The sequence below is a fragment of the Dysidea avara genome, chromosome 3, assembly GCF_963678975.1.
Source record: "Dysidea avara chromosome 3, odDysAvar1.4, whole genome shotgun sequence".
Taxonomy (NCBI): domain Eukaryota; kingdom Metazoa; phylum Porifera; class Demospongiae; order Dictyoceratida; family Dysideidae; genus Dysidea; species Dysidea avara.
Genome location: NC_089274.1, coordinates 10,020,978 through 10,044,538, shown reverse-complemented (window position 1 = coordinate 10,044,538; position 23,561 = coordinate 10,020,978). Strand labels below are relative to the sequence as shown.

Below are 23,561 nucleotides of genomic sequence, written 5' to 3'. Positions count from 1 at the left end.
CAGGGTGATTTGTTTGTAACTGAACTCTCTACAAGAAAACTTCTTCTAACTGATGTCTGAACAGGGTGAATTGTTTGTAGCTGAACTCTCTACAGGGTGATTTGTTTGTAGCTGATCTCTATACAGGTTACTTATTTCTAACTGATCTCTTGAATTCTGTTCAGGGTGACTGCTCTATTAGGATGACTGCTCTATTAGAGTATCTCGATCTCGCTACACCAAGTTGGATTTCGTGTTATAACTCCGTGGCTTTAAGTCTGATTCTTCTACACCATTGAAGAGCCTTTCTAAGATGATAACTCCATCTGTACAGCGATTTTCAAAGCATTACCCCAAGCGGTTTATCTGGTAGGCGTGGCAAGCATAATAATAATAATAATAATAAAACAAAATTAAATTAAAAATTAGCTAATCTCGATTGCGTAATTGTTACACACTGTTGATTTTTACGCTGTATCTTCCTGGATTTTAGCTCGATTTCTTTCAAACCACAAAAGGGTTGAGGTTCAATAGTTAACCTATTCACCCACCGATTTTCAGCTTCTTCCCATACGCGGTTTACCCTGTAGGCGTGACAACATATAGGTGTTATTTTTCGTGCATAATCGCTCATAACTCTTTGCCTGTTTATGGTATTCCAGCCAAAGTTGGTACCGAGATGCGCCTTTATACCCCCCTCAATGGCGGATCCAGGATGGGGCATTTGGGGCAAATGCCCCCCCCCCCCCCCCCCCCCCCTCACCTGTGCATGGAGGAGCCAGACATGCTTCTAATTAAAATACTGAATTTTATGTCAGGCCAAGATCAATTTAGCTACAAAATTCATGAAAATATGCACATTTTACTAGCATTTATTACAAATTCACCTGAAACCAAAGTCAAACTAACCGTGAAACTGTTACCCAGCACTTTCGTGCGTACTAAGCGCCTCTAACAATAATTATCGTGTTGCTGTTATATAAGACATTCAGAGCCATTAGACAGCTTTTAAGACATCACAACTGTCTTGCATAGGCCAAAGTGGCAAAAATCAACAGTGAGACACTAAAGAGGTGATTATTTCCTGCTTTAAAAATGCAGCAATTAACAAGAGAATCTGGCTCTCCCCAACCACCTACGTTTGTGTCCCTCCCCTTGCCAGCTTCTGGATCCGCCCCTGCCCCTTCTGTGTGCCAATTTTCAAGGCAATCGGATAACGCGTTCGCGTTTTATAGCAGTTTTTGTAAGTGTGCGAAAAGAGGAAGAAAAATAAGAAGAAAAAAAAACGAAGAAACTAAGCCAATTTTTGAAGTCGCATATCTCAGGAATGCCTGAAGCGATTTCGCTCAAATTTGGAATGTGGAGTACTGAAGTTGGAGGGAATGTACACAGCAAACTTTGTCTTGTTTCATCAAGGCAGCACAGAGCTACGGAGGTGCGAAAATTGCGTTTTCTTTCTTCCTGTCAATATACTCACGGGGTTGCGCGCCGGCTTCTTGGGCCGCACGACACTACCGTGTGTCTTGATATCTATGATTGTGCCCATGTTGCTGCAAAGGCTACAAGAGTGCTGAATATGCTTTGTCGACATCTGTTTGGGTGCTCATTAGAAACCAAATGTTGTGCTTTTAGTGCTCTAGTTCTACCTATTTTAGAGTATGCTTGAACAATTTGGAATCAGCCCATAGTGAACAGAACATTAACTGGTTAGAATCAGTTCAAGCCTGTGGAGCTAGGTGGGTTAAGTCGGTATGATTCTTTTATATTTTATTGGTCACCATCTTCATCACAATGCTGCATAAATTTACATTGACCTCCACTTCAGGCTTGTCATAAATTTTTGCCATTTTTTATGATTTCTGAACTTCTAATGATGTTATCAACTTGTACCAGACTCAGTGTAGACAGGTCTCATAAAATTCTTTTAGGTATACTTTTTTCTGTTTTATTGGAATTGTATATCTTATTCTGTTCTCTCTATATCTAATCTTAATGTTTTGAAGTCTCAATTGTATTTACAGTTATAATTCTTAGATTTATTTGTAACTGTTTTGTGTGTGTAGTATATGTTTTGTGTGTGTAGTATATGTTTTGTGTTGTGTAGGTGTTACCTCTATAGGCCTAGCCTTTTGTAATCACCTTGTCATTGTTGTGACTAAACAAATAATAATAATAACTTCAGCCACCATTAACTGCCCTTTTCAAACCTGGTCTAGAATCTGAGGTATTTATCATGTGTCACAGGTTATTACACCATTATTTCTATCGCATGGCCCCAATGCAAAATGTATGGGGAAATTTGCTACAGTGCACCAAGGCATAAAATTCCAAAATAATTTTTTTTTTAAATTTTCGACTTTAAAACTTCAACTTCTTACTGCCTCTCACACTTTTTGTGCTGCTTTTTATGAACTGTGGGGAATGAAATTTTAGGCCAATTAACTACATATTTTAAATTGACTACAAACTTTTAAAGTGAAAATTTCTGCACGCTTGCAAAGATTGAGCAATAATTATTTACCCAACCAAATATGCTATGCTAAAATGGCAGTGTAACTTATGTACATATGTAATATATATGCTAATCTGTGAAAAGAATTTGGATTCCTGCAAGTGTGCAGCAGTTGATGGTTTTTAAGTTTTTTTTCAGTTACTTGTATAACTCATTCCAAAGCAGCAAACAAGAAAATGCTCTGTAACTTTTTCACGGTACCTTAGGTGAACACATTAAATGCTACAAAACTTAAACTGTCACTGACGATGCATTTTTCATGAAAAATCAGGATTTAAGAAGTATTTATTGCACACCTCTGAAAAGAGTACAATGTACAGATCACAACAAACAAATTACATTTACAGTAGCCATATATATACTTAATCAGTTAATAATTTTTGCTAGACCAGCTAGTCTTTGCTTAAATTGATTAATGTCTTTAGTGCCAGTCATGTGCTGGGATAGAGAATTCTAGCAGATCTAGAGGTAAAGAAGGAATGTAAATAGGAATCAATTATTGTCATTGGTTGCATAAACCTCTGCTATGGCCTCTTTATCATGTAACATGGGTACAGGTGTTATAGGAGGTAAGAGTTTGCTGGGATGTCAACAAGGTGATTAGTGATCTTAAACATCATAATAGCTTTTTGTTCTTCTCTACATTCAGCAAGGGTCAACCATATGTAAGAGGAGAAGTTATATTTATTTATTTATTTATTATTAATGGTTCTGAAAAAGACCAGTCATATATAACCATACAAATCAAATTAAATTACATAATTATAAATCTACTGTCTCTCCAATAAATGTCTAGTAATGTCTTAAAAGAAGTTGTGTCCAAAGCATTTACCAGTTGAAAGGGTGTTCTAGTCGTTTATTATTCAGTTAGTAAAAAAAATTTAATCTAGGTGTTGGCCCTTTCCTTATATAACTTCAAACCATTAGATCTTGTGGTGCTACAACTTATGGTAAAAATATCTTGATGTGGTACCTCAACCAAGCCCCTGATAATTTTATAGGTACTTGTCATGTCCATTCGTTTTCGCCTGTAGTGAAGGGAAGGTAATTGTAATCTTTCCTCGTAAGTCAACCTACTCAAATCTGGAACCATCTTGGTAACACATCTGACATCTTTGCACTGCTTCTAATGCTCTAATGTCCTTCAATAGGTAAGGATTCCAGGTTATAGATGCATAATCCAAGTGGGGTCTAACAAGGCTCATGTACAATATACGAAATACTGTTGGGGTTAGGGACCCGCCGATTATGCTGGCATAATTGTGAGCATAATAGGTGCCTGAAAGCATTGAGCATAATGCTAGCAAGAATATTTCAGCTACACTACAAATCCTTGATGGTCAAACTACATATCACAGAAAAAGATCGATATACTCTAATAGAACAGTCAATAACTCTAATAGAACAACCAGGCACTTGACAGTTCTATTAGAGTATATCGATCTTTTCTGTCACATGCAGTTTTGAAGAGCAAATATGTACTTCAGCCACTTATTATGTGCCCATAACTGCAAATTTATTAGCAAAACATGCATAAAGCTTGGGCATAATTTGAGCACAATAGGTAAAAATTTTGAGCAGTGCAGCATAGCATAGCTAATAGGTAAAATTTTGAGCATAATAGGCGGGTGCTTAGTTGGGGTGAGGTATAAAGAAAGGTTCACTTGATTATTCCAACCATTCTGTTTGCCTTCATGATGGAAAGGTTGATATGCTTTGAAAATTTGAGATTACTTGAAAAAATGACGCCTAAATCTCGTTCTTCACTATACATTCCTGAATCTCTATGTTGTCAGAGTCAACTGTAAGTGTGTAGCTACCACCACTTGGAGAATTATCTGAAGAACCTAGTGACAGATACTTGCATTTGGGGTTGTTTAAAGATCCCTGCCAAGTCTTATTCCACTGCATAAAATAATTAAAATCATTTTGTAGCATAGTATGGTCAACATCACTTAAAATTGGATGGTAAATTTTAGTATCATCAGCAAAAGTCCACAAAGAACTTTGTATATGATCAGATAAATCATTAATATAAACAATAAACAAAATTGGGCCCAAAACACTTCCTTGTGGTACGCTACTGATAATGGGAGATACATTAGAATACGTCCCTCTAACACAGACTCTCTATGTCCTGTTTCTTAGGAAGTTATAAATCCACAAAAGTACATTATCATCAATACCATATGCTTGTAGCTTGGATATTAATCTTTGATGTGGTACCTTATCAAACGCTTTTTGATATTCAAGATATAAAATGTCAACTGGTGTTTTATTGTGAGTCCAATCAATTAAAACTCTGCGTAGCAGCAATTCACATGACCTGCCAGGATGAAAACCATACTGGTGGTCATTAAGCAATGAACTAGAAGCAAGGTGTTGCATAATATGGTCTTTGATAATAGATTCTAGCATCTTGAAAACTACTGATGTCAAGCTTACTAGTCTATAATTGCAAGCATCAGTCTTGGGTCCTTTTTATGAATAGCAACTACTATGGCTTCTCTCCATAACTTCCTTCCTTCGAAGATTGATCAAATATAAGGGTTAGAGGGGTGATGATACTGTGGCAAACATTGTACAAAACGCAAGACAATGGTCTGGACCAGCAGATTTATAACGTTGCAATCTTTGTAGGGCCGCCCAGAGAAATTGAGGGGCTCAGTGCAAAGAGTTAAAGTGGGGCCCCAGGGGCAAGGAGGTTTCCACTCAGAATCACAACTTCAACCAAGCTGTAAGTTGAAGACCAAAAAAAAGGTCATTACATGCTGACAATGACAATAGCTACCTCTCACCAACCATATCTCCTTATTTATAAGCTTGCTATACTGCTCCTCTGAAAAATACTGTGACTGCTCTATTAGAGTATTTAGATCTGACTGCTCTATTAGAGTATATCGATCTTTTAAACAGGTATTCAAGGGGCCCTTCATGGGGCCTCCTGGGGCCCTTTCAGGCTGGGGCCCGGGACAAAATCCCCCCGTGGGCGGCCCTGAATCTTTGTAGTTGTAGTAAAACATCATCAGGTGTGATTTGTATGTCAGAAAGGGTTGAATTAAAGCTCCTTATACGTAAGGTGCAGGGGCGGATCCAGGAGCTAGCAAGGGGAGGGGCACAAACAGGCTAAGTTGTAGGTGGTTTGGGAGAGCCAGATTCTCTTGTTAGTTGCTGCATTTTTGAAGCAACAAATAACCACCTCTTAGCAGTGCCACACTGTTGCAGTGCCACACGGTTGGTTTTTGCCATTTTGGCCTTTGCAGATGGTTGTGAAGTCTTAAAAACTGTTTAAAGGCTCTGGATTTCTTAAACAATAGTAACACGATAATTATTTTAGAGGCGCTTAGTACGCACGAAGGTACTGGGTGACCATTTTCGCAGCTAGTTTGACTTTATTATTATTATTATTAATGGACAAAAATTGCTTGGCAGTACAAGACTGTCAAGCTAGGCCGTAGGCCTTTGAGAGTGCCCATATCTTGTTGTTCTCCATAAATCATCAAGATTCTTCTTAAACAATTTATTTATTTTATTTTCCAAAAATGTGCAGCCTCAGTTTGAGGATTAACGCACATATGAAACATGCATACAAAATGTTTTACAATATGATTGACTATGGGATTACTGATTGGTAGGGGAAAGTAATAATAATTTCAGTCGGTACTTAAAAATTTGTAATGATTGTTGTTGGATTAGGTCAGGTGGGAGTGAATTCCACAGTATAATTGATCTAGGGAAAAATGAATTACTGTACTGATTGGTCCTTGCATAGATATGATGAAATCTTTGATCATGTCCTCTGGTGTTAGAAGTGACAGGGATTAAATCAACTGGAGATATATCAATGAGATTATGAACAATTTTGTAGAGGAGGGTGATACTAGATACTTGTCTGCGGTGTTCTAAGCTGGGAATGTTAAGGTCAATGAGCATGTTAGTTACGCTGCTGAAATGCGAGAAGTCAGCCATAATGAATCTGGCAGATTGCCTCTGTACTCGTTCAAGCTTATCAATGTCTCTTCTGATGTGAGGGGACCAGACAGGATTGGTGTATTCTAAGATTGGTCTTATCATGGCATTATAACATTTCAATTTGATAAACAATGCCACGGTTGGTGCAGAAATAACATCTGCTGGAAGACTTTGCTTCGCTTTGGTTTCAGGTGAATTTGTAATAAATCAATGGCAGATCCAGGATGGGGCATTTGGGGCAAATGCCCCCTCCCCCCTTCAAGAAATTGCATACAAGATCGAGACACTCTAATAGAGCAGTCGATTACTCTAATAAAGCAGTCACAATGTTCATGAGGCAGTGTAGCTTACCTATGAAGCTATAAATAGGATTTTATTTTACATAACAGACGTGATATATTTGGTAAAGGATAACTAGCTATTATTGTTGTGACCTTTTTTTTTTTTTTTTTTTTGGTCTTCATCTGTTTTTCAGCAAGGTCCCCCCCCCCCCCCTCTTTCCAAACTCTGGATCCACCCCTGTAAATGGCATAAAATGCTAGTAAAATGTGCATATTTTCATAAGTTTTATATAGATTTGGCCTGATAAAGTTTAGTGTTTCAAAATAATTATTTAATAAATTAGCAGCATCACTATCATTGTCAGTAAAGCTACCAACCATCCCTCTGTTGCAGCATAGGAATTCTAGGTTTAACTCTTAAAGTTTAATTGATTTACATAGCTAGCTCCACAATTTCTTGGGATTGGTTGAAATACTGCATGTAGGCTAAATTTTCTTCAAATGAAAGTTTGGCTTTCCTTACCAAAGATGTACAGTGGTTCCTTGCTTTAGAATAGGTTTGATAGTCAGCAGTTTGGCGTATACATGCTGCTTGTCTCTGACTTCACATCTGGAAACTTGCTGCTACACGTATCACACCCGGAAAGTTACCAAACCAACAAGAGGTATAGGCAGTAAACTTTAATTTTAAATAGTTTTTCTAATAGAAATGTATTAGGCATGCCTGTACCAGTTGGAATTTTTCCATTAACAAAGTAGCAGTAGCAAATGTCCGAAAACTTCTTTGTATGACACAATTTCCATTGAAAATGCTCTCAAATTCAATCTTGTATTGTTCAAATTTCAAAATTTTCCACTTTCAACATTATTATTCTAACATGCACCTATTCCGTGTTGTGCAATTGTGAGAGGGTGCATCATCAGGGCCGGAGGAGGGAAAATTGAGTTGGTCAAGCCATTGACTATAATGTTGAAATTGCTACTATATACATGCCAATGAGAGAGGAGCTGTTGCACAGTGTACAAAGCACACTCTGCGAAGTGTGAAGCACGAGCATTCTAGGGGGGTCTGGGGGCATGCCCCCACAGGAAATTTTTGAAAATTAGACACTCAGATATGCAATTTTAGTGACATTTCACTGCTAGCTAGCTATATAAGTATGCTCAAGCCTATCTGTTGTTCTTCAGACTTTCTATACTATGTATAATTGTAGACCTGACATACAGGGGACAAAGCATGAAACTTGCTGTATGGTTCGTTTAGTTATAGCTGGCAATTAGAAGTTCAAGGGGGGTCTGGGGGTACAACCCCCAGGAGCTGCAGAATTTTTGCAATTTAAAGGCTTGAAAATGCCTTAAAATTTAAAATTGATGCTAAATTTTAAAGTAAAACTATCTAGCAACTTGCAACTTTCCCCCCAAATTTCCATGCAGCATGGCCCCCTTTAGCTAGGATATAATTACTATACAGTGAATTCACACAGCTACAATAAAAAGCTACACAGCTACAAAATACAGTATACTGTACTACTATACTGGTTTGTATGAAGTGAACGGATCATCACGTAAATATACTGGTGGACAGTCACGAGATTAATCAGTTTTCGAAAATGGCGCGATGGTGGGTGAGACTGAGAGTTTACTCAGTATCTCGACAGGACGAGTGGGTAGTTGAAGAGGAATGATTTCTACTCAACATCTCATCCAGACGGCCACCATGTAATGTATGGGTGTACCGCAGCTTCTTGCCGCGGAATGAGTCATCTGGTTTGTCACTGCCAGCCCTTCGCCCAGTAAAAGAAGCCAAGAGAGACAAGCCAAGGAATGCTAATGATTATTTTATGAAGATTGAATTGTGATATAAGTGTGAATCAAAGAAGGCACCTGCCTTACACGTGATAAATGCCAACTGTCGGCACACGTGATACTGTACGTAGAACCCACAATCATTTCTGTACGAAACGATACGAATGCTATGCTGTAATGTAGGTAATTGGAGGTACTATACGTGTAGTTCTGTGCTTTAGTTAGCTGAGAAACTAGATAACTACTCGTGTCATGCATTTTCAATAACATCTGTAAAATGTACGTAGCTACATGTAGATGTGATGGTCCAAAGATTGCATGAGAGTAATGTAGTTCGAGCTGGTCAGCTAGTTGGTTCAATTCCAGATTATTGGTCCGGCTCAGGCCTGACCAACCGGACCGTCTCCTCCGGCCTTGATCATGTACTTGGCTGTCTGTACCTACCCAAACTTTTCCATTAACAAAATGCTTCAGAGAGCCATACCTATAATCTAAAGGCAATATATAAAATATCTACAGGCAGAAAATATTATGAATTTTATGTGGAAATGTCTCCAAATTGCAGTGTATTTTTCAAAAATTTCCTGGGAGGGGGCATGCCCCCAGACCCCAGCATGCTTGTGCTTAGCAAACCTCTACCCAAGAGATTAGTACCTTGAGTTAGCCTCCCCTTTTATAAATCCTAGATCCGCCCCCTGAGAGATGCCGCAGGAGTTTTGATCTCAGCTTCAATGAATTGCTAGAGACTCCGGAATAAACATACAATCGATTTAACTAAAAACACTGCAATGGTTTATTGCCACGCCTACTTTTTGGTCAATATGTGGGTGTTTTAATGTCACGTGTTTGTCACAATGTTGGGGAAGATCGTCGTACTTGCTCTCATAGTTCCCTTGATACAACAGAATTATGCTGCAAAGCCTAACATATTGATGTTCGTGATTGATGATCTGGGATGGAACGATACCAGCTACAAAGGATCGGACATTAAAACACCGACCATCGATAAGTTTGCCAATGAAGGAATCCGATTACAACAATATTACGTCCAACGAGTATGTTCTCCTACGAGATCTGCTATAATGGCTGGTCGTTATCCTTATCACATGGGATTAGCGAGGAAAGTAATTACGAACGGACATCCATATGGAATGCCATTAAACCAAACCACCATTGCAGCTGAGTTAAAGAGAGGTGGCTATTCTACTCACTCTGTAGGCAAGTGGGATCTTGGTATGCACAAATGGGAATACACTCCTACATACAGGGGATTTGATAGTTTCTATGGATACTACAATGCTGATGAAGACTACTTTACACATTATGCTGGACGAGGGTTGGATTTGAGAAACAATACTACGCCAGTTACAGATAAGAATGGAACTTACAGTACTTTTTTGTTTACTGAAGCCATTAAACAAGTTATTTCCCAACATGATAGTGACAAGGGACCTTTCTTTATTTATGCTGCCTACCAGTCTGTACATGGTCCACTAGAAGTACCTCAGAGTTACACTGATGATCCTGCGTGTCAATCCATACCTTATCAAAATCGACGTATATTTTGCGGGATGTTACGAGCAGCTGATGAAGGGATAGGCAACATTACTATGAGATTACAGGAAAGAAACTTATTAGACAATACAATAATTATATTTACTACAGACAATGGAGGTCAAACAGCAAAGGGTAGTATAAATTGGCCATTAAGAGGTAATAAAGCTACTGTATTTGAAGGAGGTGTTCATGGTACAGGATTTGTATGGGGCTCCAAGTTACCAAAACTGAACTATGATAATCATCAATTAATTCATGTAACTGACTGGCTACCAACAATAGTAGAAGGTATTGCAGGATTAGAACTTGACAGAAACAAATGGAAATTGGATGGATACAATGTTTGGCCAGCCATCACAAGAGGTATTCAGACACCTCGCAAAGAATTATTGATAAATTTAGATCCACCAATTGCTAGTGAAGATTTTATTGGTCAAGCAGCTATGAGGATTGGAGATTGGAAGCTTATTACAGGTTTACCTAACTGCAGTTTAGCACCAATAAAGGTAGGGGATGGGTGTGTTGATGGCTGGGTTCATTTAAATGGAACAATTGAACCTCCTCCATATACGCCTTCCCTCACATGGTTATTCAATATTAAAGAAGATCCAAATGAGAGGAACAATGTTGCAGACCAACATCCTGACATAGTTAAACACTTGAAGGAGAGGATAGAATACTACAATTCCACACATATTGAACAATTATATCCTCCTGTTGATCCAAAATCTAATCCTGCTAATTTTGGTGGAGTTTGGACACCTTGGTTAGATTGATGCGTACCTAACTAGTAACGTTCCAATAGTAATTACGTATTTTTATTGTACAATTAGAACAGTTACATCTAAATTATATTTCATGCACTAACTAATAAATTACTTTATGATATACTTGGTTAATGACACAGCATTCAATACCTTAGTTCCAAAACCCGATACAGCAATTATTCAAACTCGACCACCACTTGGCTTGAAAACGATGCTTAAAACCTTATATTTGAAATGCACTCAGGTACAGCTGCCACTGAAAAGTGCAGCTTTAACCAAAGAACTACAGTATATCAAATAATTATGCCAGCATAATAATACACATGTATACTGTAATGTGGTGGAGTGCTCCATATCACAGGATCTCTAGTCATTGTTATTAACATAACAATGTAGCACACCAATCATATATATATATGTTCCATCTAAACCTTGCACCTGGGAAATCCTGAAAGCTATATGCATCGGAGTGTAGAAGAAAACAGACCCTGTGTTTGGTATAGCTGGAGCATGATGATGCATGAGTGTTGTAACAATGTAACCATGCACACCTCCCACCCAACACCTCATGTACACAATTCTATTAACAATGCACTGTGTACAATAAACGTATGAAGAAGTTTGCTACCTTTATGTGTTTCACATCACAAAATCCTTGTTTTCAATGATTGAAGAATACCCTCATAAATCTAGTTATAAAACTTTTCTAAGAAGATATTCACCCAGCCAAATTTTCATGTAGTGACTAGTCTCTTGCCGTATCATACACATACAGTCACAGAGCCACTGTGATTTCTTGATTATGTGTATTCAACACATTTAGCTAACCTGAAGTAAGTATTGCCAAACATATTAACTACACAAGTAGATGAATGAAACCCTTTAAACAGACCAATGCACTTCATTGTATGTATAGGTCAGGCAGATTTGGAAAAATTCCATAACAGAACCAACTATATGCTTCCAATGAATGTTCTATTAGAGTAGTTAGCTGACTGCTCTATTAGAGTATCTCGATCTTGTACACCTCCAATGCTGATCCGGGTCCTTGTTGCATAAACTTTAGCATAAATCCACTAATAATACCTTGGAAAGATGTTTATAAGGTGGTTTTATGAGTATTTGTATTATTAGTGGTCATATAATTATGGTAAGACAAAATTGCATTATATTGATCAAGTAAAGCCTAAAAGTGAAGGGGGGAGGGGCTTCAGCCCTAAAGCTCCCCCCCCCCCTGGATCTGCTCCTGTCTCAGTTGGAGTGGCTTTATACTCAGTACAGCGCTAATAAGCTAGCTACGGCACAAGTGTTACGCAATCTTTCCACTGCCAACATAGATCTATGCTTATGACAATCAGCGTACATTTTATGGAATGTTATGAGCCAGTTAGGGCCGCCCAGAGAAATTAAGGTTACGGAATACCGTATGCAAGGAAATTTTGACGTCAAAAAAACAGCAGATTTTACGAATAAAATGTTGACGAAAATGAAGAAATTGTACAGAAAACCTGTACTTTTAGGGGCGCTTATAAACATTTGACGAATTTAAATTTGACGAATTAAGGTTACGGGTTACCCATTAAATAATTTTGTAGGCGCTTTGCCTATAGTTCTGTTTTAACCGTTTTGCACGGAAGAACACACTAAAATAACATGGTATATTAACGTACAAGAAATACCAAAAGCGGCGATACACTCAACAAGGGATGCGCTTGTACAGAAATGCAGGCACTAAACAGCGAAACTGTTGAGCTGCTATTCATCAAAAACCAGGTTTCATGGGAAGCCAGACCATGATATTCAGCATTAATAAGCTATTACTTAGTGATTTCTAGGTCCTCACGAACGAATTGAGTTGTTATCCGATTGTAACAGCACTGTAGTGCACTCGCGGGATTTCCGTAGCAGAACTAATCGCCATTATCCTTGAAAGGTACGATAATTAACCAGAGAGAGAACCATCATTGACAATTGTGATGAAAAGATGTACAACAAAACAAATAGGCATGTGAAACCTCGGACAGCATGCGAACACAAAAGTAGAGGACTACACTGTGGGCATGGCAAGGCAAAACAACAACAAAAAAGACTAATTACTGTAATTACAAAAATAAAACTGTCTAATTTGTGCACCACTCTGTACAGTTTCGTGCTAGAAAAATTCTCTGAGAGGCAGAGATACTGGCAGAGGCAGCAGCATCTAACCATTCCTTAATAATGTGCTTCGAAATCCTTATATCAGCTTGAACGAAGTTTAACAAACTAGATAAATTCTTGATGGAAGACACTTGAAAATGACCAAGTACCGTGATTTCAATGGTGTCATAATAGTTAGCAATATTTAGGCGATCAAATTCAGCCAACAGCTGCAGATACTCAGTTTTGCTCTGCTTCCTATTGCGAGCAGACTGGATGTGATGGATGGAGTCCAGAGGGCATGTTAGTTCCAACAGAGTGATGGAAGAACTCTGGGAATTATATATTACAATGTCTGGACGGTAGGATGTAATAAGGAGACTCATCGGAATTGTAGACTGTGGAGAATTATCAGCATGGAAATTAGGTATGTCAGCAAACACTTTAACAAATGGGATGTCAGCAAATGCTTCAGAAAGTTTAGTGGCCAAAACACGAAGAACCTGATCATGACGGTAGGTATACTGCTGTTGATTTAATGTTGCAGGCTTCTAGTCAGTTTTCCCACAAAGTCTCCACGACAGGACTTAGATAATGTAACCACCCATTGACACTGCCATAAAAAATTAGTGCTAATTGGCTGACAGCTGCTATTTTTGATAAATAATAACCACATTAAGCAGTAGCGCTAAACGCTGGTTCAACCACATTGCGGGGAATTAATTTTTACGCTTGACTACCTTCCGCAGTAAATTATTAACACTCACTTTGTATGATTCCTCCGCTATTATCACGTGGCTATACAATGCTTTAAAGTTAACAACCTTCTCACTAACACCTGCTCGAGTTTCGTGCCAATATTGCACCAACCATTATCGCGCATCGAAAAATAATAACCTATTATTAAGCGCCTAACCATAGATTATTATTATTATTATTATTATTATTTATTACAGGTAATTTATAAGGCTAAACAGCCTGTTACACCTGATCAACAGGTAAAAAAAGTACAAGTAGACTAATTACATACATTTATACATAGTGTTAGATGAATATTGGTCAATCAATTTCTTAAAATCATCAACTGATGCTGCACATGCTACTAGAGTATAAGGGATAGGAAACGCAATAACGTGACGTCACAAAATACGTACATTTCTATTGGAATTCCGTGTATTACGTCACGAGCATACTCGTTGCGCTTGGTGCGCTTGTATCAAAGAGAAACAAATTGTTGTAACGACAGACTTTTGCAACCAACAACTGTGAAATTTCGCTACAATGAACTCAAGTAAGTAATCGAGGGAACTAGGATGGTACCAACCCTCAAGGAAGTTATGCGTAAAATTAAAGGAGCTTGAAAGTGAAAAAAACGGCCCAAAAATTACTTTAAACCACTTTACTTTCTTCGTAAATATATTCTATCCTTTTAACTGTGATAAACCTATTCCTTACCATTTAATAGAGAGAACCAGAGGAAATATCAGAGCTAAACAGGAACTGTTGCTTGAAGAAACGACTAAGTATCTTCCATTTTTTACCAAAAGTTTAAACCACCTTGCAGTACAACGCAGCGGTAAAAGACTGTGTTGGTGACACGCCTAGCTTACCACAAGATTCGAAAGTGGAACCGGCTATAAAAGAAGCGGTATGGACGAGGCATGAAGGTACTATGAGCGAAAGTATGACAGCGTGTAACAATTATGGTTAACGCGATACGCTTTGTTACAAAATCTACGGTCTGAATTCTCTCGCCAAAATCTCTCACAAAGGCCTAAATACTTGCTGTAGTCTGTTGGATTACTATTTACGCTGCTTAGAACACTAATTCCCATGCTTGAGCACATAACTGTCTTGTCCTTTCAAGTCACGCGTAACGGAAATTAAACCGGAAATCACTTGCGTTTCCTATCCCTTTTACTATATTATCTATGCTTAAACCGATTCGTCAATTTTTTTTACGTCAAAATTTCCTTGCGTACGGTAGTTTAAAATGCGTAGGCGGAACAAATTACAAAACCTGCTTTAAACCAAGCAGGGATAAATAATTTCAACAACTGTGTTGTGTTAGCAATACAACTAATTGTGCTTGTTTGTTTTTACTGCAGAACAACGACTGTCCTAGGGTGTGTGGTCCACAATAGAGCGATGTTTTATGAAAACGCGCCGCCAAAAACCAGACTAACAGATTACTGAATCCTTATTATTTCAACACAAGTGACTAAACAACTAAAATATCTAGGTCCTGTGGAAGTGATTTTTTAAGTTACTGGTTGTATAGACGTTTTATTGAACTTTTAGTAGATTTTTCGAGTGAAACAAACTCTTTGAAGGCTTGTATCTGAGTCACTGGGAAGAAATACGCCAAAAACGCTTCCACAGGACCTAACAAATTTAATATACAGTATCACTATGCCCCAGAAATGCCAATAGAGCCTACAGCTTTTGCTGTATTTGGCGGCGGAAAAACATGGTAGTGACAGCTGGAGCTGAGCGATGTAAGGGCTGGCTTACTTGTGTTACTACAGCAAATTGTAGTATTCCACCTGCCTCATATTAGAGCAAAACGTAAGGACTACCATAATATCTCCACCCTAATTGTAGATGGTGAATCTATCTCAGATACAAAGAGTAAAGCCAATGCATTAAACAACTATTTTGAGTCAGTCTTCACTAAAGAAAACTTATCTAATATCCCTTCCATGAATGGTTGCAACAACCCTGTGAATGCTCTGCCTACTATGCCAAGTATTACATTTTCAGTGGCTGGTATCCAACATCAATTATCCCTATTAGATACCAACAAAGCCAGTGGGCCAGACAACATTCATCCATATATCTTGAAGAATTGTGCAAACGAAATATCTCCTATACTGCAAGTTATATTCACTCAATCACTAGACACAGGTATACTACCTTCCGATTGGCTCATGGCCAATGTATGTCCAGTTTTTAAGAAAGGAAACCGTACTAGTACCGCAAACTACCGACCAATATCATTGACTTCTGTATGCTCCAAAACTATGGAACATATTATATATCATTCCGTAATGAATCATTTAAACTCTAATAGCATTCTCATTGATACCCAGCATGGCTTTAGATCCCAGCACTCTTGTGTTACCCAACTTATTTCACTGATAGAAGACTTGTCACATGCTCTAGACCAACAGAAACAAACCGATGTCATTCTCCTTGACTTTGCTAAAGCGTTTGATAGTGTCCCACATCAAAGACTATTAGTTAAATTAAGACACTATGGTATCAACGATCACATCTGTCAGTGGGTCAATACTTGGCTGACCAGAAGGTCACAGCAAGTAGCTTTGGACGGTACTTTTTCTGACTCGATAGCTGTTCACTCAGGAGTCCCTCAAGGGACGGTCCTCGGCCCTTTGATGTTTCTTCTATACATTAATGACATAACAGAACATGTAAATTCGCCACTACGGTTATTTGCTGATGACTGTTTACTTTACAGAATTATCACCACCAAGGAGGATGCCATTCAACTTCAGCATGATCTTGATCAACTACACGAATGGGCAACTAAGTGGCAATTAAGATTCAATGTAACCAAATGTACTATTATGCGGTTTACCAGATCATTATCACCAATCATTTTCAACTACAAGCTAAACAATCACAACTTGGGTACGTCAAACCAACACTCCTACCTTGGTGTTATATTGGACAACAAACTATCATGGTCTCCACATATTAGTAATATAGCTGCTAAGGCCAATAGAACATTAAACTTTTTGAAACGCAATCTGAGTTGCTGCTCATCTAACATCAAAGCAACAGCCTACCTTACGATAGTACGACCGTCAATGGAATACGCTGCAGTCATCTGGGACCCATACCACCATAACAATATTCAACAGCTAGAGAAAGTACAGCGTAGGGCAGCTAGATGGGTCCTAAATGATTTCAATCGATTCAGCTCAGTCACAGCTATGTTACAGCATCTTTCTTGGCCAAGCCTTCAGCTGAGACGTAAAATATCCAGATTACAAGCACTTTTTAAAATTATACATCAAGATTATTCACTGTCAATTCCTCTTCATTTTATTTCAATGACAAGATCCACCAGACTATATCACCCACATCGTTTTATTCTACCAAATTCATCTACCCATTCATACCAACAGAGCTTTTTCTCCAGATCAATTAAGGATTGGAACAACTTACCATCTTCCATCATTGAGAGCAACAATATTGACTCTTTTTCAGCGGAACTGCAAACATTGTATGGAACTCTATAACTGTAATCTTTGTAACTACGTAGCTAAATTCATTTTATGATTGCTTTTTTTTCCTGAGCATATCAGCTGTGCTGTCTGCTCAGTAACAATAATAATAATAATAATAATAATGTAGCTATACATAAAAACATTAATACCTTCATTTAAAACTTTTCACGCTGCTAGACTGGTTTTATGGGCTTCTCAAAAGCATCGATAGGCATTCAAAATTTTGAATGATTTCCCGTGACTATACCGTAACCTTAAGGGGCCTAGGGAAAAAAATTTAAAGTGGGGCCCCCAGGGGCAAGGAGGTTTCCATTCTGAATCACAACTTTAGCTACCAAGCTGTAAGTTGAAGGCCAAAAAAAGTCATTACATGCTGACAATGACAATAGCTGCCCCTCATCAACAACATCTCCTAGCTTGCTAAACTACTCCTCTGAAGAATACTTGCTACCATAGGCGGCGGAAAGGGGAGGGGGGCTAGGGCTAGGGGGCTAAAGCCCCCTCTCAGTCTGCTGAGGGGGGGGGGGGGGGGGGGGGGCTTAGCCCCCCCTCAGAATGATATCGCACTGAAATTATCTTTCTTGGAGTGGGGCTGAAAACCGTGATAAAGATCGAGATACTCTAATAGAAGAGCAGTCACTCTAATAAAGTAGTCAGTGTGTAGCGAGCTATGTAAGGATTTTTATTTAGTTTATCAGCTAGAAATGGTAGCTGGTGAGGTGGAAAGCTCTTGTCAGTTGGTTGTGACCTTTTATTATTTTTTTGGTCTCACCTTACCAAACTATAGACATAAGTCTGGGTCAGTCCAGCCCCTCCTCATATCAACTACTTCCTCCGCCGCTGCTTGCTACACTGTTCCTTTGAAGAACACTGACTACTCTATTAGAGTATCTCGATCTTGACTGTTCTATTACAGTATCTTGAGTAAGAGATATCCAAAAGAGGGGCGAGGGGTTCCATGAAACCATTTGAACTCCCCTGCATGGGTAGCAGTGAAATTTGGGATAAATACCATGAGTGTTGCATTGAAATTTTCATCTTCAATGCAACAAGGGTATTATTTATCCCAAATTTCACCGCTACCCATTTTATCCATGTTAATACCATTTTCGTTCTTAGCGATGGTGGTCTAGTTGCTAAGGTGAAAATAGCAACTTGAAATCACTCAAAATATTTCCCTAGCAATGTGGGAACTAGACAACCATTTGCAATTGTCTTAGCAAATGTTGCCATGGAGACCATTTGAAAGATAATGTGGCTGTTAGACAACCACCAGTGCAATTATCTTTGCAACTATTGCCATGGGTCTAGTTGCTAAGGTGAAAATAGCAAATTACTCAAAATATTTCCCTAGCAATGTGGTTGATAGACAATCACTAATGCAATCAGAGGCGGATACGGGAGGGGGGCTCTTGACCAAGACCCCTTCCAAAATTTTTTTAGTATACCAAGATCAAAATACTCTAATAAAGCAGTCACAATATTAGAGCAGTGTGTAGTGAGCTATGTAAGGATTTTTATGTAGTTTATCAGTGATAAATTGTCGTAGTTGGTGAGATGGGCAGCTATTATCAGCTGGCTATGACCTTTTTTTTTGGTCTCACCTTCAAGGCCATCATTATTATATTGCTTGTTTCCTGTCACCCAATGGAACAAAAAGTGATGCGGAAGGGAGGTGATTATTGATTATTAACTATACACTTGGCTATTGTTATTTCAGTCTCTGACTGCTCTATTAAAGTATCTCGATTTTGAAGGCTGCTGAGAATGTACACCATGCAAGAAGAGTGGAGGGACTTTCAATCTTCTGCTATCATTATATGCACAGTGCATTTATCTTAAAACTTGGTCACTCTGTACCTCCTTCTAGCATGAAATAGTGCATTCATGTGATCTGTAATCAAAAAATTAAAATTTGGTGAAGTTACCTAAAAATTGATGAGGGTGATGGAAAACAAGGAATACAATAATGATGGCAAAATATTAAACTCATATAACCAAAATTCTCCATGATATCTCTAGGATATGTCCATTCATCATAACCGAACATAACCAGAACATATTAGCTGCTGACCCATAATCAAAATTTTAGGTATGCATATATAATACATCCAGTGGCTACACTTGTATTGGCTTGGGCGATTGATCGCCCTGTAACACGGGGCATTTTGGCTTTTCCTGATATGTATGCCCTCGGGCCTGTGGCCCTCAGGCAGTTGGGCATACACATCAGGCAAAGCCCTTATTCCTATGTTACTACTACATGTAGCATTATTCTTATGGTTGTTACAATATTATATACATGAATAGCTTGTACAGACATATGCATGGACTATGAAATTCCATGGCACATTATACTGGATCAATTAGCAATTCATGCAGAAAACCATAGCTAGATGTTTCATGGCCATGCATGTTTCTGTGGTAGTGATATTCCTGTCTAGCAGTCCAGTCCAGTGATTATAGATACTACCAGCTATATTAAGCAGTGGTGCCCCTATATCAGCACTAGTTCCGCTGATTTTGATATTGTCATCATTAATTTTTGTCCAATACATCGTCATCAAACATGATCTAATACGTTAACATCATTATACAATATGTTACATATACTTTAGCAGGCAGCTCATATTTCCATCACCTGTTCATACTGCAGGACATTTAACTCACAAGTTTCAACATCATGAGATGTAGTTGCTGTTGATATGATAGTTTAGTTTTATACATAGCTACAATTTAATTTTTTTAGTCCCCCCAGGGTTTCATTAATAACTTGAGACTAGACTCCTTACTTTTTGCAAGTACATTGTACATGCAATAGTCAAATTATGAAATAATCATCATTTCATACTACAGATTATGTTTGTATATATGTTCATTGCACCATGCATGCACAGTTCATCATAATTGATATAGCTGTACCTCAAACAGCAAAAGTTTTGAGAGATAGTTTGCATGTTTGTGATCTGCTATGTTTACTGAGGAAATAAAAGTCATTGATGGCACACCTGATAGAAGGCTTCGGAGAAATCCAGACTATTAAAACCAGTTATGATGTCAATACCATGCATCATTGTTATATTTATATCATTAATCCACTATATATATAGCCTAAATTGATAGTAAGTTGCATCACAAGTACCCGGTTGTACAACCACATACTGTATAGCAAAAATTAATTTTTTAACATGTTATTGACTCTACAGTATGCATACTTCAGTATACAATTTAGTGTCTACTTGATAAATTGCATATTTAAGGTGTGCCAGCACGTATGGAAACCCATACAATGAATTAAAGAGAGTAAATATTGGTTGTTGGGAGCTAGTAGTATGGACAGTGAGCAAGTTAAAGTTAACAACAAAGCCCACATATGTTTTGTAATTTTGTTTGATCACATGAGTTGGTAGGTCTTCCAATTTAATTAAAATACTGGCTTTGTGCTGAAAATGTGTTAAATATTTGGTTACTAGAAGGTCTGCAGAGCAGCAATAACAGTATTGTCTTCTATGTATGTAGTCAGGGTTATAAAGGTGTTTTGTGCACTTTTGGACTAAAGCATGAAACTTGGCAGTTGTGGTTTTTGTGTATCATAATTTTCAATAGGGAGCCACCTTACACTTAACCTTGGTGACCCTTATGTTAATCCAATTAAAATTGTAGTTTTGCTTTTTGTTTACCCATATAATTATATGATTTGAAACCCACAAGCATGGTGGCAAAATAAGTTCCTTTATTTTTCAGAAAGCCCATGAATCATGTAGAGCAACACATGTAATATAAGCTTTCATAATGATATGTGACCTGATTTGCAATAAGGGGTAATATGCACAAATCCAATTCTATGAACTTGGAACACCATAACAGACATAATATTGTCCATCCACTAAGTTATAGCTACGTTGGCGCTTACTAACTGAGTAAATTTAAAGTCAAAGGCATTTCCAAACTGACATTATGAATCGTCAAAGTTGAAAAATTCAGTTAGTTGTGCATGAAAGGCTTCTTTTTGCAAACCTATCACAATTTTTATTTAAAGTCTGTATACCTGCATTATAGATACCATCATTTATGTGTTCTAAAATCTAGTTGTAATAAACCCAGTGAACTTTCATGCACATACATGTGTAGGTCCATACTAAGATGTGTATCAGTCCAACCAAGGCGTCCACACTCCGCCAAAATTAGTAGGACTAGATTTTGGATCAACAGGAGGATATAATTGTTCAATATGTGTGGAATTGTAATTTTCTATCTTCTCATTCAATTGTTTAACTATGTCAGGATGTTGGTCTGCAACATTATTCCTCTCATTTGGATCTTCTTTAATGTTGAACAACCATGTGAAGGATGGAGTGTATGGTGGATTTTCTATTGTTCCATTCAAGTGAACCCAGCCATCAGGACATTTGTCTCTTACCTTTACTGGCACTAAGCTGCAATTCGGTAGACCTGTAATAAGCTTCCATTCTCCAATTCGGATGGCTGCCTGACCCATAAATCCTTCATGTGGAGGATCTAAATTTATCAGTAACTCATTACGAGGTGTTTGGACATTTTCTGTGATAGCTGGCCATGCATTGTATCCATCTAATTTCCATTTGTTTCTGTCAAGCTTTAATCCTGCAATACCTTCTACTATTGTTGGTAGCCAGTCAGTTACATGAATTAATTGATGATTATCATAGTTCAGTTTCGGTAACTTGGAGCCCCATACAAATCCTGTACCACGAACACCTCCTTCAAATACTATAGCTTTATTACCTCTCAATGGCCAATTACTACTACCTGCTGCTGTTTGTCCTCCATTGTCTGTGGTAAATATAATTATTGTATCATCTAATAAGTTTCTTTCTTGTAATCTCATAGTAATGTTGCCTATCCCTTCATCAGCTGCTCGTAACATCCCACAAAACGTACGACGTTTTTCATAAGGTGTGAATTTACATGCAGGATCATCAATGTAATTGTCAGGAGCTTGCAGTGGGCCATGCACAGACTGGTAGGCAGCATAAATGAAGAAAGGTCCCTTGTTGCTATCATGTTTAGTAATAACTTGCTCAACAGCTTCAGTAAACAGGAAGGTACTGTAAGTTCCATTTTTGGTAGTAATTGGTGTAGTATTGTTCCTAAAATCTACATAACCTCCAGCAGTGTGTTTAAAGTAGTCTTCAGCAGCAGCATAGTATCCATAAAATGTATCAAATCCCCTGTATGTTGGAGTGTATTCCCATTTGTGCATTCCTAGATCCCATTTTCCTACAGAGTGGGTAGAATAGCCACCTCTCTCCAACTCGTTTGCAATAGTAGTTTGGTTTAGCGGCATGCCAAAAGGACGTCCATTCGTGATTACTCAGTGCTCTCGCTAATCCCATGTGATAAGGATAACGTCCAGCCATTATAGCAGATCTCGTAGGAGAACATACCCGTTGTACGTAGTATTGCTGTAATCGGATTCCTTCGTTGGCAAACTTGTCGATGGTCGGTGTTTTAATGTCCGATCCTTTGTAGCTGGTATCGTTCCATCCCAAATCATCGATGACGAACATCAATATATTAGGCTTTGAGGCATCACTATGTTGTATCAAGAAAACCAAGATAGAAAACAATACTGTCTTCTTCCACATCCTCGTGACATTAAAATTTTATTAATAATGTTTTGCAGTCATGCCACGCCTGTGCCGCGTGCAATTAGCTATCGTAGACGTCATCATATATGTGACCCAGTCTGAGAAAACTGGTCTTATCACCCATGTCGATTTTTCACCCAGGACACACAGCTACATTAATAAACTATCTAATTCTACATTTAAAATCAGCTAGACTTGAGTGGTCTGGTTTTGCTGGCTGCTTTTGCCGAGCCCGGTGGCGATCCGTACGTGTGGTGTAGGGCCTGTCAACGCACAAATGGTCCGGGCATATAAGGTCCGGGCGGACCATTTATGCTGTCATAAATGGTCCGGCCGGGCCACTTGTGCTTACATAACTGGTCCCCCCGGACCACCCATGCCAGTACATGAATGGTCCGGGCTGAACATAAACGGTCCGCCTCCAGTTTTCCATGCATGCAATCGCTAATTTTGCAGGCGTGAATTTAGCAGTGTAAATTATAGCTATCTGAAGCATCATGGTTGATGCTACAGATAGCCAATTAAAACAAAGGTAGCCAATTAAAACAAAGGTAGCTATTAAAATAAAGTTGACTCAAAAATACTCTGACATGCGTAATTATATAAGACATTAGCTGTACCTGTATTATTAAGTTTAATGACTGGTAATTGAGCCCTGTTAACAT

At 38.3% G+C, this 23,561-nt stretch overlaps 2 pseudogenes; one reads left to right on the top strand and one right to left on the bottom strand.

Moving 5' to 3' along the window:
- The first annotated feature begins 9,404 nt into the window (after positions 1-9,404).
- Positions 9,405-11,005, top strand: LOC136248312 (arylsulfatase B pseudogene; annotated as a pseudogene).
- A 10,401-nt stretch (positions 11,006-21,406) lies between these two features.
- On the bottom strand, positions 21,407-22,893 carry LOC136248311 (arylsulfatase I pseudogene; annotated as a pseudogene).
- Between the last annotated feature and the right edge of the window lie 668 nt (positions 22,894-23,561).